Below are 18,062 nucleotides of genomic sequence, written 5' to 3' on the forward strand. Positions count from 1 at the left end.
TTACCCCTGTGGCTGTACTCCTTGACAAGAAGTACTCCTGTTTGAGTACAGTAGGGGGGAGTGGAGACAGCCTACCTGGGGAAAGCGGCAGTGGCTGCCCCTCTGCCACAGAATCTGGCCCTGGGGCTCAGAAGGGTAGGGAATGGAAGAGGATGGCAGTAGTGATAAGGGACTCTATAGTTGGGGGATCAGACAGGCGATTCTGTGTACGCAGGAAAGAAATTCGGATGGTAGTTTGCCTCCCAGGTGTCAGAGTCCGAGATGTTTCGGATCGTGTCCAAGATATCCTGCGGTGAGAGGGAGAACAGTCAGAGGTCGTGGTACATACTGGTACAAATGACATAGGTAGGAAGAGGGAAGAGGTCCTGATAAAACACTACAGGGATTTAGGAAGGAAGTTGAGAAGCAAGACCGCAAAGGTAATAATCTGGGGATTAAAACCTGTGCCACGCGACAGTGAAAATATGAATAGGATGAGTTGGAGGTATATGCATGGCTGAGGGATTGGGGCAGGGGGGGCGGGGATTCAGAGCTGTTGATCATTGGGACCTCTTTTGTGGCAGGTGTGACCTGTACAAAAAGGACGGGTTGGACTTGAATCTTGGAACCAATATCCTGGCGGGGAGGTTTGCTAAGGCAGATTGGGAGAGTTTAAACTGTTGGAGGGTGGGAGACGAACTGAAGAGACTGGGGAAGAAGTGGTTGGCTCACAAATAGAGAAAGCTTAGATAGAGTGTGTGAGAGAGGATAAGCATGTGATAGAGCAGGGATGCGAACAGACCGACTGCTTGAAAAGTGTCTATTTTAACGCAAGGCGTGCTATGAACCATGCAGATGAGCTTAGAGAGTGGATCAGTATTTGGAGATATGATGTAATGGCCATTACGAGATTTGGATGGCTCAGGGACAGAAATAGTTACTTTAGGTGCCGGGTTTTAGATGTTTCTGAAAGGAGAGGGAGGGAGGCAAAAGAGGTGGGGGTGTGGCACTGTTGATCTGAGTTAGTGTCAGGGCTGCAGAAAAGATGGACGCCATGGAGAGCTTGTCTACAGAGTCTCTGTGGGTGGAGTTTAGGAACAGGAAGGGGTCAATAACTTTACTGGGTGTTTTGTATAGGCCGCCTAATAGTAACAGGGATATCGAGGAGCAAACAGGGGATCAGATCCTGGAAAGGTGTAATAATAACATAGTTGTCGTGATGTGAGATTAGAATTTCCTAATTATCGATTGGCGTCTCCCCAGACGGGGGGGTTTAGTTGGAGTGGAATTTGTTAGGTGTGTTCAGGAAGGTTTCTTGACACAGTATGTAAATAAGCCTACAAGCGGAGAGCTGTACTTGATTTGTTATTGGGAAATGAACCTGGTCAGGTGCCAGTTCAGTCAGTGGGAGAGCATTTTGGAGATAGTGATCAAAGTTCTATCTGTTTACCACAGGATTAGAGACGGATAGGAACAGATAAGTTAGAAAAGCATTTAACTGTAGTAAAGGGAGTTATGAGGCTATCAGGCAAAAAATTGGAGGTTCAACTTGGAAACAGATGTTCTCAGTGAAATCTACCGAAGAAATGTGGCAAATATCCAGGGGATATTTGCGTAGTGTTCTATATAGGTACGTTCCAATGAGACAGGGAAGTTATGGTAGGGTGCAGGAACCGTGCTGTAGAAAATCAAGAAGAAAAAAAAAGCTTAAAAAAGGTTCACAGAGCTAGGTAATGTTAGAGATCCAGAAGATTATAAGGCTACGAGGAAGGAGCTTAAGAAGGGAAATAGGAGAGCCAGAACGGGGCCGTGAGAAGGCCTTGATGGGCAGAATTAAGGAAAACGCCAAGGAATTCTACAAGCATGTGACGAGCAAGCGGATATAGTCGTGAGAGAACAAGACCAATTAAGTGTGACAGTGGAAAAGTGTATATGGACCGGAGGAGATATCTGAGGTACTTAATGAATACTTTACCTCGAGCCGGATTGAATGTTTTGAGGATGCGACCAAACACGTTGATAAAGGTAGAGCAGTAGATGTAGTGTATATAGATTTCAGCAAGGCATTTGATAAAGTACCCCATGCAAGGCATTGAGAAAGTAAGGAGGCATGGGATCCGAGGGGACCTTGCTTTTTGGATCCGGAATTGGTTTGACAGCAGAAGACGGGTCATAAACGGCATGAAGGTCGGTGGCCAGTGCTGTGCCTCAGGGATCTGTTCTGGGACCCCTTCTCTTCGTGACTTTTATAAGTTATCTGCATGAGTAAACGGAGGGATGGCTTAGAAAATTTACTATGACACAAAGAGTGTGGGTGTTGTAGTTCGTGTGAAGGGCTGTCAGAAGGTACAGTGGGACATCAATAGGATGCGAAACTGGGCTGAGTAGTTGCAGATGGAGTTCAACCCCGATAAGTGTGAGATGCTTCATTGTCGTAGGTCAAATATGATGGCAGAATATAGTATTAATAACCATATAACCATATAACAATTACACACGGAAACAGACCATCTCGGCCCTTTTAGTCCGTGCCGAACACTTAGTCTCACCTAGTCCCACCTACCTGCACTCAGCCCATAACCCTCCTTTCCTTTCCTGTCCATATACCTATCCAATTTTACTTTAAATGACAATATCGAACCTGCCGCTGCCACTTTTACTGGAAGCTCGTTCCACACAGCTATCACTCTCCGTGTAAGAAAGTCCTCCTCGTGTTATCCCTAAACTTTTGCCACTAAATCTCAACTCATGTCCTCTTGTTTGAATCTCCGTTACTCTCAATGGAAAAAAGCCTATCCACGTCAACTCTATCTATTCCCCTCATAATTCTAAATACCTCTATCAAGTCCCCCCTCAACCTTCTACGCTCCAAAGAATAAAAACCTAACTTGTTCAACCTTTCTCTGTAACTTAGGTGCTGAAACCCAGGTAACATTCTAGTAAATCTTTTCTGTACTCTCTCTATTAATGGCAAGCCTCTTGGCAGTGTGGAGGATCAGAAGGATCTTGTGGTCCGAGTCCATAGAACACTCAAAACCGCTGTGCAGGTTGACTCAGTGGTCAAGACGGCATCAGTGCATTAGATTTAATCAACAGTAGGCTTAAGTTTAAGAGCCGAAAGATAATGTTACAACTATATAGGATCCTGGTCAGACACCAATTGGGGAATTGTGCTCTGTTCTCGTCACCTCACTGCAGGAAGGATGTTGAAACTATAGAAAGAGTGCAGTTGAGATTTACAAGGCTGTTGCCTGGATTGGGGAACATGCCTTACGAGAATAAGTTGAGTGAACTTGTTTTTTTCTCCTTGGAGCGACGGAGGATGAAAGATAACCTGATAGAGGTGTATAAGGTGATGAAGGAGTATTGTGGGCCGAAGGGCCTGCATTGTGCTGTAGTTCTTCTACGTTTCTGTTTCTCTTTTTCGTGAAACTGACTGTGCGGGTGCAATGAGTTATCTTTCCCTGAGAAAGAATTTATTTAAAATATCCATGAAGGATGTCGCCGTTAGTAACCTATTACTTTCAAACTTTACCCCAAGTGAAACAAGAGGTAAGATTCTTGTAGTGACAGCTGTCAGGAGCTATGAGTGCAGGGGGTGGTTGAGTTTGTCAGAAGGGGCGTGGCGATAGATCTGATGATTTCGGAGGTGGGAACACGCAGTCATCCTGATGGCAGCGGGATGGCAATGATTGGAGCAGGCTATCGAAGCAGAGGTCCAGATGATCACATGAAACCAAGATAGTGTCACGTGATTAGATCTGTTCCGGAGAGCTACCAGGCCGGGCCGCTGCCACGAAGACACGAGGTCGAATGCTCTCTAGCCATGTGTGGCTTTAAACTTGCTGAAAAATAAATAAATCAACAGACATTTAAAAATGGAATCCACGGTTGCCTCGCGTAGATCCCGCCTAGTTTATTGATGAATCGGGACTAAATCTACCATCCTTCTTTCATCTAGTCCATCACTGCGGACCCAGAAAGATGCTGGTATTCAAATGCCCTAATGAAATTAACTCAGTCCCAGTAAATCGGGAATAATGGACTAGTGCATACCAGGTTGCAGGGTTACATGTTAAGTGATACACTGAAAATGGAGCCGTTACCACAAGGGCTCCGAAGGGGAGGACCGCACTGTAGGGTTCTACCGCTGCTGGAGAGAGGGCCCGGAATGGATGAGTAAGCCCCTCACTTGCTTAGAACTATACCACCCCCAGGGGGGCACATACGTGCCCACAGTCCAATTGGTTTTAAAGGAATGTAAGAGAGCAGCAGTGAAAGCATTGATTAGGAATGTGAGAATGAGAAGATATTGGACGGTTTATTCTTGTATCTTTTTAATTTACGGGTAAAGTTTATTTTGAGAAAAATAATATTCACCTGATCAGCCAGCAGCCTCGAGTGAGTTGTAGGCATAAAGTGAATGGAATTCACATATCCAGATCTAACACACGGAGTCACTGGGCACAATGCACGGAGGATAAGAAATAAGGTGGACGATCTTGTTGCACTATTGCAGATCGTCATGTATGATGATGTGGCCATCACGGAAATCGTGGCTGAAGGATGGTTGTGGTTGGGAGATGAATGTCCAAGCTTACACGTTGTATCGGAGGGTTATAGAGGTAGGCAGAGCAGGTGGAGCGGCTCTGCTTGTAAAGAATGTCATCAAATCAGTAGAAAGATGTGACATAGTGTAGGATCAGAAGATGTTGAATCCTTGTGGGATGTGTTAAGTAACTGCAAGGTTAAAAGAGCCCCAATAGCAGCTATATATAGTAGCTGGGATGAGGACCACAGATTACAACGGGAAATAGAAAAGAGGTGTCAAAAGTAATAGTTGTGAAGGATTTCAACATGCACATCGATTGGGAAAATGAAGTTGGTAATGGATCTCAAGAGAGTGAGTTTGTGCGATGCCTATGAGATGGAGTTTTAGAGCGGTTTGTTGTTGAACCTTCTGAGGGATCAGCGAACTGGATGTTATGAAATGAACTGGAGGTGATAAGGGTGCTTATGGTAAGTGAACCCTTAGAAGCCTGTGATCACAATATGACTGAGTTCAGCTTTAAAATTGATAGAGAAAGTAAGGTCTGAAGTTACACTATTTCAGTGGAGTAGAGGGAATTTCAGTGGTATGAGAGAGGAGTTGACCAAAGTAAGTTGGAAGGAGATGCTGGCAAGGATGCCAGCAGAGCATCAATGGTGTAAGATTCTGGGGAAAATGGGAAAGATTTAGGATAGATGTATTCCAACAATAAATAAATAGTCAACTGGAAAAATAGGACAACCTGGGATGACAAGGGACGTCAAAGCTAATGTAGAAGTAAAAGAGAGAGCATATCACAAAGCAAAAATTTGTGGGAAGACAGACGATTGGGCAGCTCTTAAAAACCTATAGAGAGCAATAAAAATCATCATCAGGTGAGAAAAGATGAAATATAAAAACAAGCTCGCAAACTATATCAAAGTGTTTAGCAAAAGCTTTTCCGAAATAAGTAAAAAAGAAAGAAGTGAGAGTTGATATAAGACCGATGGGAAAATGAGTGCAGAGGAATAATATACTAGATAAACTAAATGCGTATTTTGCATCAGTCCTCACTGTGGAAGACGCTAGCATTGTGTCAGCTGTTGAAGAGTGTAGGGAAGAGAAGTAAGTGCCGTTACTATTACAGAGGAGAAGGTAAAACTCTGAAACAGCTAAGATAAGTCATCCGGGCCAGATGAACTGCCCCATAGGGTTCTGAAAGAGGTAGTTGTAGACATTGTGGAGGCATTAGTAATATAACCATATAACCATATAACAATCACAGCACGGAAAACAGGCCATTCCGGCCCTCCTAGTCCGTGCCGAACTCTTAATCTCACCTAGTCCCACCTACCCGCACTCAGCCCATAACCCTCCACTCCTTTCCTGTCCATATACCTATCCAATTTTACCTTAAATGACACAACTGAACTGGCCTCTACTACTTCTACAGGAAGCTCATTCCACACAGCTATCACTCTCTGAGTAAAGAAATACCCCCTCGTGTTTCCCTTAAACTTTTGCCCCCTAACTCTCAAATCATGTCCTCTCGTTTGAATCTCCCCTACTCTCAATGGAAACAGCCTATTCACGTCAACTCTATCTATCCCTCTCAACATTTTAAATACCTCGATCAAATCCCCCCTCAACCTTCTACGCTCCAATGAATAGAGACCTAACTTGTTCAACCTTTCTCTGTAACTTAAGTGCTGAAACCCAGGTAACATCCTAGTAAATCGTCTCTGCACTCGCTCTAATTTATTGATATCTTTCCTATAATTCAGTGACCAGAACTATACACAATATTCCAAATTTGGCCTTACCAATGTCTTGTACAATTTTAACATTACATCCCAACTTCTGTACTCAATGCTCTGATTTATAAAGGCCAGCGTTCCAAAAGCCTTCTTCACCACCCTATCTACATGAGACTCCACCTTCAGGGAACTATGCACTGTTATTCCTAGATCTCTCTGTTCCACTGCATTCCTCAATGCCCTACCATTTACCCTGTATGTTCTATTTGGATTATTCCTGCCAAAATGTAGAACCTCACACTTCTCAGCATTAAACTCCATCTGCCAACGTTCAGCCCATTCTTCTAACCGGCATTAATCTCCCTGCAAGCTTTGAAAACCCACCTCATTATCCACAACACCTCCTACCTTAGTATCATCAGCATACTTACTAATCCAATTTACCACCCCATCATCCAGATCATAATGATCTTGCAAAAATCATTGAACTCTGGTATGCTGCCAGAGGACTTTCCTTCAGTGAAAATCTTTCCTGACCAACCTGTTCAAATTCTTTAAGGAGATTACAAGTAGGATAGATAAAGGGGGTGCAGTGGATCTTTTATATTTGGACTTGAAGAAGGCTTTTGACAAGGTGCCACGAATGAGGCTGTTTGCAAGTTAAGAGTCCATGATATTACAGAAAAGTTACTGGCATGGTTACAATATTGGCTGATTGGCAGGGGCAGCGAGTGGGAATAAAAAGAAGTGTTTTGATTGGCTGCCAGTGACTAGTAAGGTTCTGCAGGGGTCAGTATTCGGACCGCTTCGTTTTATGCTCCATATTAATGATTTAGATGACGGAATAGATGGCTTCCTTGCTAATTCTGCAGATGTTACAAAGATAGGTGTAGTTGCAGGTAGTGTTGAGCAAATGAAATACAATGCTGAAAAATGCATGGACATATAGAAGAAATAATTGTGCAGATTATTTTCAAAATGCGGGAAAAAAATCCCAAGATCTGATATGTAAAGGGACTTGGTAACCCTTATGCAGAACACCCTAAAGATTAACGTGCAGGTGTTGCAAGGACGTGGCGGTGGAGCGAACCCAAGTGCTGAACACGGGCGCGGAATTGGTGCCAAGGGAGTCTTTACCCGGGGTCTTGGTTTTAATTCAGAATTCAGAATTTAGTAACGATGCTAGACTTAGAACTGATAGCCCTAAGAACAATGGAACGAGGTCGCTCGTACATGAGTCGACCAACGTACTGGCAGCTCCTGGGTGTAGTCACAAGATTGTTATACTGCATTTGATAATGGAAGGCAGGTGTTTGTAGTTAGTGGAACCTGGGAATGATTGGGAACTAAACGAGGTGATTGAGGCCCAATTCCTGAGGAAAATAACCAGGTGGGCGATTACCGGAAGGGACCGTGACTGCCGGTGGAGTCGGTGATGAGGAATGGAAATACAATGTAGCATTAATTTCATGAGGTCTAGAATACAAGGTCAGAGGCGTGATGCTGAGGCTTTACAAGGCACTGGTGCGGCCTCATCTTGAGTGTAGTAAACTGTTTTGAGTTCCTCATCTAAGAAAAATGTTCTGGCATTGAAGAGAGTTCAGGTGAGGTTCACAAGGATGACTCTGGGAATGAAAGGCTTATCATGGGGGAACGCTCTGGGTCTATATTAACTGGAATTTAGAAGGTAGTGGTGGGGAATCTCATTTAAAATTTTCGAATGTTAAAAGGCCTAGCAGAGTAGATGTAGAAAACATGTTTCCCATGTTGGGAGAGTTTTGGGTAAGAGGGCACAGCTTCAGGGGCGTACATTTAAAACAGAGGTGATGAGAAATTTCTTTAGCCAGAGGTGGTGAATTTATGGAATTTATTACCACAGGCAGCTGTGGTGCCCAGGTCGTTGGGTGTATTTAAGGCAATTTTTGTCCCTATCTGTCTCTATCTCTTTCCCTTTCTTCGCATTTCCATTCATCTCTTTCCGTGTCTATCCGGCTGTTCTATGTCTGTCTGTCCGTCTCTCTCTTTCTCTCTCTCTCTTATATCTTAAGGGACCTCTGTATTGGTACATGGAGCTTAGAAAAATAGATGGCTATGGTTAACCCTAGGTAATTTCTAAGGTAGGAACATATCCGGCACTGCTTTGTGGGCCGAATGGCCTGTATTGTACAGCAGGTTTTCTATGTTCTGTGTTCTAAAATCATACTTCGAATGGAGATGAGAAATTGCTTTTCCCAGAGAGTATTGAATTTGTATGATTTTGTGCCCACAGAAGCAATAGAATTTGCCTTAGTAGATATATTTAAGACACCGTTGGATAGATTTATGCCTTGCAGGGGAATTAGGCGTTATAGGGGGCAAAGGCAGGGAAGTAGAGCTGAGTCCATGGCCAGATCAGCCACGTTCAGCCATGAATGGGGGAGCAGGATCGAAGGGCCAGATAGCCGACTCCTGCTGATGTTTCTCATTTTATGTTTCAGAGACCTTTGATCCAAACTGCTTGATCTTTTCTCATACAATAACCCTTAATTTCTGGAGCCAAGCCAATAAACCAGAAATAGTAACGCTGAAGAGGAGGCAAAGGACGTTTTAAGGATGTTGTTTATAAAACTCTAATTCGGCTGCATTTGCGGTGCTGTATACATTCCTGCTTGCCTCGTTATCGGAAGGATGTCGAGGCTTTGGAGAAGGTGCAGAAGAGATTGACCAGGCTGCTGCCTGGAATTTGGAATATAAAGTAAGGTTGTACAAACTTGAGTTGTTTTATCTGGACAGGAGGAGGCTGAGGGGAAATCTAATACAGATTTATAAGAGAGACATAGCTAGAGCAGACAAACAGTATCTTTTTCCCAGAGCTGGAATGTCTAATACCAGAGGGCATGCATTGAAGGTGAGAGGGGGATATTAGAGGCAAGTTTCTGTGCACAGACAGTGGTGGAATGCCCTGCTTGTGGTGATGGTGGAGGCAGATACTGTACATTTGGGACATTTTAAAGGCGTTTAGATAGGCACGAGCATGTGAGGAAAAAGCGGGGATTTGGACGTTGCATAGGAAGAAGAGATTAGTCTACTTGATCATTTGATTACTAATTTCATTGGCTCGGCATAACATTGTGGGCCGAAGAGCCTGCTCTATGTTGCGCTGTTCTGTGGTCTATGTTCGATTTCTACAATCTTCCCTGCACTGGCAAAACATTATATGCAATCCTGTCTAGACAAAGGTCCCTTGCAACGTGAGAGGTGGGAGCCTGGAATGTTCTGACAGGGGTTGTGATAGAAGCAGATACAATCGGACGTTTAAGAGTATCTTAGATAGGAATATCAATAGGCATGTCGTTTGGGGGCAGGTTGAGCGAGATAGGACTTCTCTCTATGGAGTGGAGGAGGATAGGACGTGACTTAATAGAGATGTACACGGTGATAAGAGTACACGCGGATGGAGTGGACAACCGGAGACATTTTCCACGGGAGAAATTGATAATATCAGGAGAAGTGAGCATAATTTTAAGGTGACTGAAGGAAAGTGTAGAGGTGATGTCAGAGATATGTTATTTACACCGAGAGTGGTGGATGCGTGGAACACGCCACCGTGGATGGTGGTAGAGGGTGATATATTAGCGTCTTTTAAGAAACACTTAGATTGGTATATGAAAGAAAGATAGAGGGATATATAGGATGGAAGGGTTAGATTTATCTTCTACGTGGTGTCTGTACTGCGCTGCAATGTTCTGTGAAAGAGCAGAGAATGAATGAATATGGACATTGTGTAAGTAGAAGGGATTCGTTTTGTTAGTTAACTCGGATTGCATTATTTGGGCACAATATCGTGGACCGAAGAGTCTGATCCTGTACTGCATTGTTCTATGTTCTTCATAGATATGTAGATTAGAGGAGGCTGAGAGACGGTTTCCTTGAAGTGGAATCTTCTTCTTAAGCCCAGCACACCTACTGAGGCATAGGCCACAGACAGCAGCTCGCCAGATTCCTCTGTGCTGGCCTAGCTCTTCAAGTTGACCCCAGGTGTACCATACCGAAGATCCTTTCTCTCCCATGGATGAAGTCCTTGGAGGTTCTGCTGCCGTTTCTGTAGCTCTGTTTTTCTTTTACTGGGCGGGGTTGCCAGCCCTCTCCCCAACCTTCCTCCTTTCGCAAACAGGCTTGAGGACGTCGGCTGCGGAGTTTTACTTGAAATGGTGAATATGTGGAATTTATTGCCACATAAGACTGTGAAGGCCAGGGCATTGGATATATTTAAAGCCGAGTTTGATAGGCTCTTGATTTGTAAGGACGTCAAAGGTTGGATGAAGAAGACAGGAGAATTGGGTTGACAAAGAAAATTAATCAGCCATGATCAAATGGCGCAGCAGTGTCGATGGGCTCAATGGCCTGAATCTGCTCCTATGTCTTATGGTTTTATTGTGGGGCAGCCACACAGATTGAGAGCAGCAATCCATTTCCCACAGCAGAGAGGACAGTAATCAAGTGCTGGTGGTCAGACTCAAAGACACTTGAGGAGCCCATTTTGTGCAGCTTCCTGTGATCCATGCCTTGTCCCTGAACTGCAGTAAAATGCTATAAATATTTTTTAAATATTTTATTTGTAATTTTCTACAAACTACAACGAAGAAAAGAAAATCATTAATATATATAGAAGGATCATTGCCATATAAACAAAAATAGCAATAATACATGTCTTAACAAATGAGCAAGTCACCCATAGTAAAAAAAGGGAAAAAAAGGAGAAAAAGAAAGAAAAGCACCCAATCCATCACCTATCCAACTCCAAGCCAACCATTATATGAGATACACTTTTATTACCCCAGAACTACATATTGTAATAAAAAAGGGGGCAGCCTGACACCTGATCAGAAAAAAACAAAAGTCAAAGAAAAGTTGGAAATGTAGGGTCTGATTCTCAAGGGAAAAAAGAACAAACACCTGTCAATCTAGGTGAGAGTTATGAAATTATTCGAGAAAAGATCCCCACAACCTATGGAGCTTTATGTCCGAATTAGAAAGTGAGTAGTGAATCTTTTCGAGATCTGAACAAGACATAATATCCCTAAGCCATTGAGCATGGGTAGGGGGAACTACATCTCTCCATTTAAGAAGTACTGCTCGTCTGGCTAGAAGAGAGGCAAAAGACAATGTTCGCTGCTTAGCCGGGGTCAAATGTTTGTCAGGGTCTCGAAGAATACCAAAAAGTGCGATCAAAGGATCAGGTTCCAAATGACAATTTAATATAGAAGATAAAGTTAAAAAAAACATCTTTCCAAAAATTTTCCAGAGTAGGACAGGCCCAATACAAATGGAAAAGGGAGGCCTCACCTAGTTTGTATTTGTCACACCAGGCACTAATATCAGGATAGAACTTCATAAATTTGGTTTCGGACATATGAGTCCTGTGGACGACTTTAAACTGCTGGAGACAATGATGAGCACATAAAGAGATTGAATTGACGGATTTAAGAATTGAATCCCAAACCTTGTCGGACAAAGAAAAACCTAAGTCATGCTCCCAAGCAGTTTGAATTTTATCACAAGGGGCTCGTCTAAGGATCATAATTTTAACATGAATAGTAGAAATTACGCCTTTGCCCAAGGGGTCCATTTGAAGAAACAAGTCTACAACATTTTTATCAGGTTGTTCAGGAAAATGTGATATTAAAGGGCTAATAAAACGTCTAATTTGAAGGTATCTAAAAAATGAGTATTCGGTAAATTAAACTTTCTAAACAACTGTTCAAAAGACGCAAACCGATTGTCTATAAAAAGATCTTCAAAACACCTGATACTCTCCTACACCAGTCTTGGAATGTGGAATCCTGCATAGACGGTTGAAATAAATGATTGTATGGAATAGGACTAGAGAGGGAAAAACTATAAAGACCATGGTATTTTCTAAATTGAGCCCATATTCTCAGAGTAAGCCTGATTACAGGATTAATAGTAGATTTTGGCAATTGGCAAGGAAGAACAAATCCAAGTAAAGCTGGAATAGATAATTTCTTATAAGCGTTTAATTCGATTGCAACCCAGACAAACAGACTGATTATAAAAGTAGGACCAAAAGATAATATTACGAATATTGGCTGCCCAATAATATGAACGAAAATTAGGCAACGCCAAGTCGCATTCTCTTTTAGGCTTTTGGAGATGAGCTTTATTGAGTCTGGGCTATTTACCCTTCCATAGGTATGACGAGATAATAGAATCTAAAGAATCAAAAAAAAACTTTAGGAATAAATATAGGTAAACAATAGACAATAGACAATAGGTGCAGAAGTAGACCATTCGGCCCTTCGAGCCTGCACCACCATTCTGAGATCATGGCTGATCATCTAATATCAATACCCGGTTCCTGCCTTGTCCCCATATCCCTTGATTCCCCTATCCATAAGATACCTATCTAGCTCCTTCTTGAGAGCATCCAGAGAACTGGCCTCCACTGTCTTCTGAGGCAGTGCATTCCACACCCCCACAACTCTCTGGGAGAAGAAGATTTTCCTTAACTCTGTCCTAAATGAGCTACCCCTTATTCTCAAACCACGCCCTCTGGTACTGGACTCTCCCAGCATCTGGAACATATTTCCTGCCTCTATCTTGTCCAATCACTTAATAATCTTATATGTTGCAATCAGATCCCCTCTCAATCTCCTTAATTCCAGCGTGTACAAGCCCAGCCTCTCTAACCTCTCTGCGTAACACAGTTCGGACATCCCAGGAATTAACCTCGTGAATCTACGCTGCACTTCCTCTGCAGCCAGGATGTCCTTCCTTAACCCTGGAGACCAAAACTGTACACAATACTCCAGGTGTGGTCTCACCAGGGCCCTGTACAAATGCAAAAGGATTTCCTTACTCTTGTACTCAATACCATTTGTAATAAAGGCTAACATCCCATTAGCCTTCTTCACTGCCTGCTGCACTTGCTCATTCACCTTCAGTGACTGATGAACAAGGACTCCTAGATCTCTTTGTATTTCTCCCTTACCTAACTTTACACCGTTCAGATAATAATCTGCCTTCCTGTTCTTACTCCCAAAGTGGATAACCTCACACTTATTCACGTTAAACATCATCTGCCAAGTATCTGCCCACTCACTCAGCCTATCCAAGTCACCCTGAATTCTCCTAACATCCTCATCACATGCCACACTGCAACCCAGCTTAGTATCATCAGCAAATTTGCTGATGTTATTCTCAATGCGTCCTCTAAATCGTTGATGTAAATCGTAAACAGCTGTAGTCCCAATACCGAGCCCTGTGGCACCCCACTAGTCACCACCTGCCATTCCGAGAAACACCCATTCACCGTTACCCTTTGCTTTCTATCTGCCAACCAGTTTTCTATCCATGTCAATATCTTCCCCCCAATGCCATGAGCTCTGATTTTACCCACCAATCTCCTGTGTGGGACCTTATCAAATGCCTTCTGAAAATCGAGGTACACTACATCCACTGGATCTCCCTTGTCTAACTTCCTGGTTACATCCTCGAAAACTCCAATAGATTAGTCAAGCATGATTTGCCCTTGGTAAATCATGCTGGCTCGGCCCAATCCTATCACTGCTAGCTAGATATGCTACTATTTCATCTTTAATAATGGACTCTAGCATCTTCCCCACTACTGATGTTAGGCTGACAGGATGATAGTTCTGTTTTCTCCCTCCCTTCTTTCTTAAAAAGATTGAAATAAGTATAAAAATTTAGGGAGAATATACATTTTAATTACATTAATTCGCCCAATTAAAGACATGGACAGAGGTAACCACTGTGCTAATCTCTGTTTTGTAAAAAGATTATTGAAAATCTCATCGAACAGTCGATCATAGTTCCTTGTTACGATAATACCAAGACAAAGTAAAAGAATTGTTCACTACTTTAAAAGGGAGATTGCGAAATTCTAATTCTTGTGCTTCCTGCTTTATCGGAAAAAGTTCACTCTTATGTAGATTAAGTTTGTATAGGGATAGCTGATTAAATTTATTCAGTAGTGAAAACAACTAAGGTAAGGAGGTGGTCGGGTTTGATATAAAAAGTAATAAATCATCGGCGTATAGAGATACTTTGTGCTCAAAACCGCCCCAGTCAGTTCAGAACAACTGCGAAACGAAATTGCCAATGGCTCAATAGCTAGATCAAATAACAGAGGGCTTAAAGGGCATCCCTGTCGGGTGCCACGTTTAAGATCAAACGGTTGGGATTGCTGGGAATTAGTCAAAACTGATGCAATTGGATGGGAATATAGTAACTTAATCCACTTAATAAAATTATATCCAAAATCAAATTTTTCTAAAACCGCAAGTAAATAGTGTCACTCCACCCGATCAAACGCCTTTTCGGCATCAAGAGAGATAACACATTCAAGGGTCCCTGATGAAGATGAATATAGAATATTAAAAAGACGTCTAATATTGAAAAAGGGAAGGCGATTTTTAATAAAGCCAGGTTGATCCTCAGAGATAATTAAGGGTAAAATAGTCTGCAGCGTACGGGCCAAAACTTTAGATAAAATTTTAGCATCTACATTTAATAGAGAAATCGGCCTGTATGAAGCACATTCTAATGGATCCTTGCCTTTTTTCGCTAAAAGAATGATACAAGCCGCATCAAATGATGCAGGCAATTTATTTTGTTTAACAGAATCAGAAAAAACTAAACTAAGTTGGGATAAGAGCAATGAGGAAAATGATTTATAAAATTCTGTAGAGAACCCATCAGGACCAGGAGATTTACCAGGCTGCAAAGCAAAAATAGCAGAGGATATTTCCTCTAAGGATAATGGCTCATTCAATTTCTGTTAAGATCAGAAGAAAGTTTAGGAATATTTAAACTATCTAAAAATTGCATAACAGTAGTATTACCATTAAAGGATTCAGAGGTGTAAAGTTGAGAGTAAAAAATCCTGAATGTATCATTAATTTCGGACTGGTCCACACTAATATTCCCATTACTCATTCGAATTTTAGTGATGTGTTGTTTTACTTTAAAGCACCTAAGTTGGTTAACTAAGGACTTAGCAGATTTATCCCCGTGAATATCGAACTTACCCCGACTGCCCAAAAGTTGGCGTTCAATCGGATAAGTAGAAATAAGATTCAATTTAGTTTGAAGTTCCATTCTTTTATTATATAACTCCGGATCCTTGACCTGGGCGTATAATTGTTATATAGCTTTATTCTGATTGATCAGTTCTAAACGTTCTTTGTGAGTCTTTCTTTTCAAATTTGCTGTGTAGGAAATTATTTGACCTCTTAGATATGCTTTCAGTGCGTCCCAAACCACCTGACTAGAGGTTTCAGGTAGTGCATTGTATTTAAAAAGAAAGTTATCTGATCCTCCATCAATTTTACAAAGTCGTTATCCGACAACAAGGTCGGATTAAAACGCCAATGTTTATTTACTTGAGGGAGGCCAGGGAGAACAATGGACAATGTAAGTGGGGCATGATCTGAAATCAATATACTCTTATAGTCACAAGAACGGACGGATGGGATCAATTGATTATGAATTAAAAATAGTCGATTCTAGTAAATGTATGGTGAGCTTGTGAGAAAAAGAAGTAATCTCTTTCATGTGGAAGAAACGCCAAATATCAGATATTCCATAATTAGAAAGAAAAGGTTGAATATATAAAGCAGATTTATTTAATTGTCTAGGGATGGAAGAAGATCTGTCCAAAACTGGATCCAGCCAACAGTTAAAGTCACCACCCAATATAAGAGAGTATGAACTTAGTTCTGGCAATGAAGAAAAAAAACGGTCAAAAAACCCTACATCATCCGAGTTGGGAGCGTAAAGGTTGGCTAAGACCACCCGTGTATTATAAAGTTTTCCCGAAACAATAATAAAATGACCATTAGGATCAGATATCTTACTATGAAGCTCAAAAGAAACATTTTTATTTATAAGAATTGAAACACCCTCTCTCTCTCTCTCTCTCTCTCTCTCTCTCTCTCTCTCTCTCTCTCTCTCTCTCTCTCTCTCTCTCTCTCTCTCTCTCTCTCTCTCTCTCTCTCTCTCTCTCTCTATACATATATATATATATTTCTATCTCTCTCACACACATATCTGCATGCATATTTGCTCAAAACCACACGCATTTGCTTTCTAGTCTTCCCTTTGATGTTGTTCAGATACCTTAACCAATAAACAGAAACGAATTTCTACTTCCTTCTATTCAATAGATTATTATGACCAACTGATGATAATTCCAGTTGCAAACCCCAAGCCTTTTTCTCCGAATCCGGCTGCAATGACTGTAGATGTCGGTCAGACGGTTGAACTAACCTGTGAACACACAGAAACTGGAGTCCGCGAGCAATATCCTGTGGCACAAACAGCGTGCGGCCGAAACCCCGGTCGCGATCAAATTCACCGACTGCTGACAGACCGGCTCTAGGACTACTTACAAAAAGAAGCTGCTGGAATCGCATATCAGTGCTGGAAATCCGGGACGTCTACGTGGAGGATTCCAGTTTCTACTACTGTGCTGGAATCGGGGGGGGGGGGGGGGGGTCCGTCGCTTGTTAAATTGCCTACACTTCTTGCTGGAGGTAAGAGAATTTGACAGTGGGATTATATTCAGCCATGCACTTCAGTTAAAGCTGCGTTTACGGTGTCTCAATCTCTGTCCAGACAGCTCCACCAGCCAGAGATACATCCTGGTACTTGTCCCGCACTCTGAGAGTAACAGGCCGGTTCCCCTGGTGCGTCTTGTCAGCGGCCTTTCTTCATTCCAACTGCAGCATATCAGGACAGATCATGGAAGGATGGAGCGATCCGGGCACACTTGACCCTGAACAGAGCTATAGTGTTATAAGTCAGGTGATGATCCATTTGGTAACCAGGAGGAACGGCGGAGTCTATACCTGCATCGTGCTACTTGTGGTTGCGGGAAAGACGAGACTCAGGAGCGTGTTCCATCATACAATTGAATCAGATCAAGGTGAGACGACGTTTTCCACATAAAATATTGATACTCATCTGTGATGGAAAACCAGGGCAGACTCGATGGGCCGAATGGTCTAATTCCGCTCCTATGACTTATGGTGTTAAGTCAGCTGGAGTAACTCGCTGTTTCATGAATGTCACAGTTAGTATGTATTTATATTTGTTCATCTAAGGATTTGCTCATCTTCACCATCCCCACCATTGTTTTCCCAATCTGAATAGCCCTTTGAGCAGCTGGAGGTGAACCTCTACTTAAATGTCTGATGTCCATGACGAGTTCGTTTATTTCTTTTGCCCTCTCTTCCTCTTTAGAATTAGTGTATATCTGCTTCGAATGATTCACATAACAACCAAATGAAAGCCAGAATAAAACTTTCTTGGACGCTATGATTTCCCGAAGCAACAATTCTCTTTCTCTCGGCTGGTATCTTCCCAGAGCGATCTTTCTTGAGCTCCTTGTCATCCTGGATATCTTTATTTTTTCTTGAATCCTTAACCTAAAGAGCGTAGATTTGCTGACGGTTCACTTTTTCCTGGCATATCTATATAACTATGAATAGTAACCGCCGTCCCTTTTTTCCGGCTCTGTGTTATAATTGCAGCCAATGGGTTTCAAAGAGTGGACGCAGAACTTAGTTGTGGCTGGGAATGGGGCAAATTAGACTGATGTCCTTGACGGATGGGATGTCTGAAGGCCTGGAAAACGCGTTTCCCGCTATTAGTGGTGTCTATGTATATTGCTTCTATTATTATTGTTGTTCTATTGTTTTTCCTAGCTCACACTGGTAAAACCTGAGATAGGGACACAGCCAAGCACATTTATTTCTCAATTGCTAGAAACTTTC

This window comes from Hemitrygon akajei, chromosome 11, assembly GCF_048418815.1.
Source record: "Hemitrygon akajei chromosome 11, sHemAka1.3, whole genome shotgun sequence".
NCBI lineage: Eukaryota > Metazoa > Chordata > Chondrichthyes > Myliobatiformes > Dasyatidae > Hemitrygon > Hemitrygon akajei.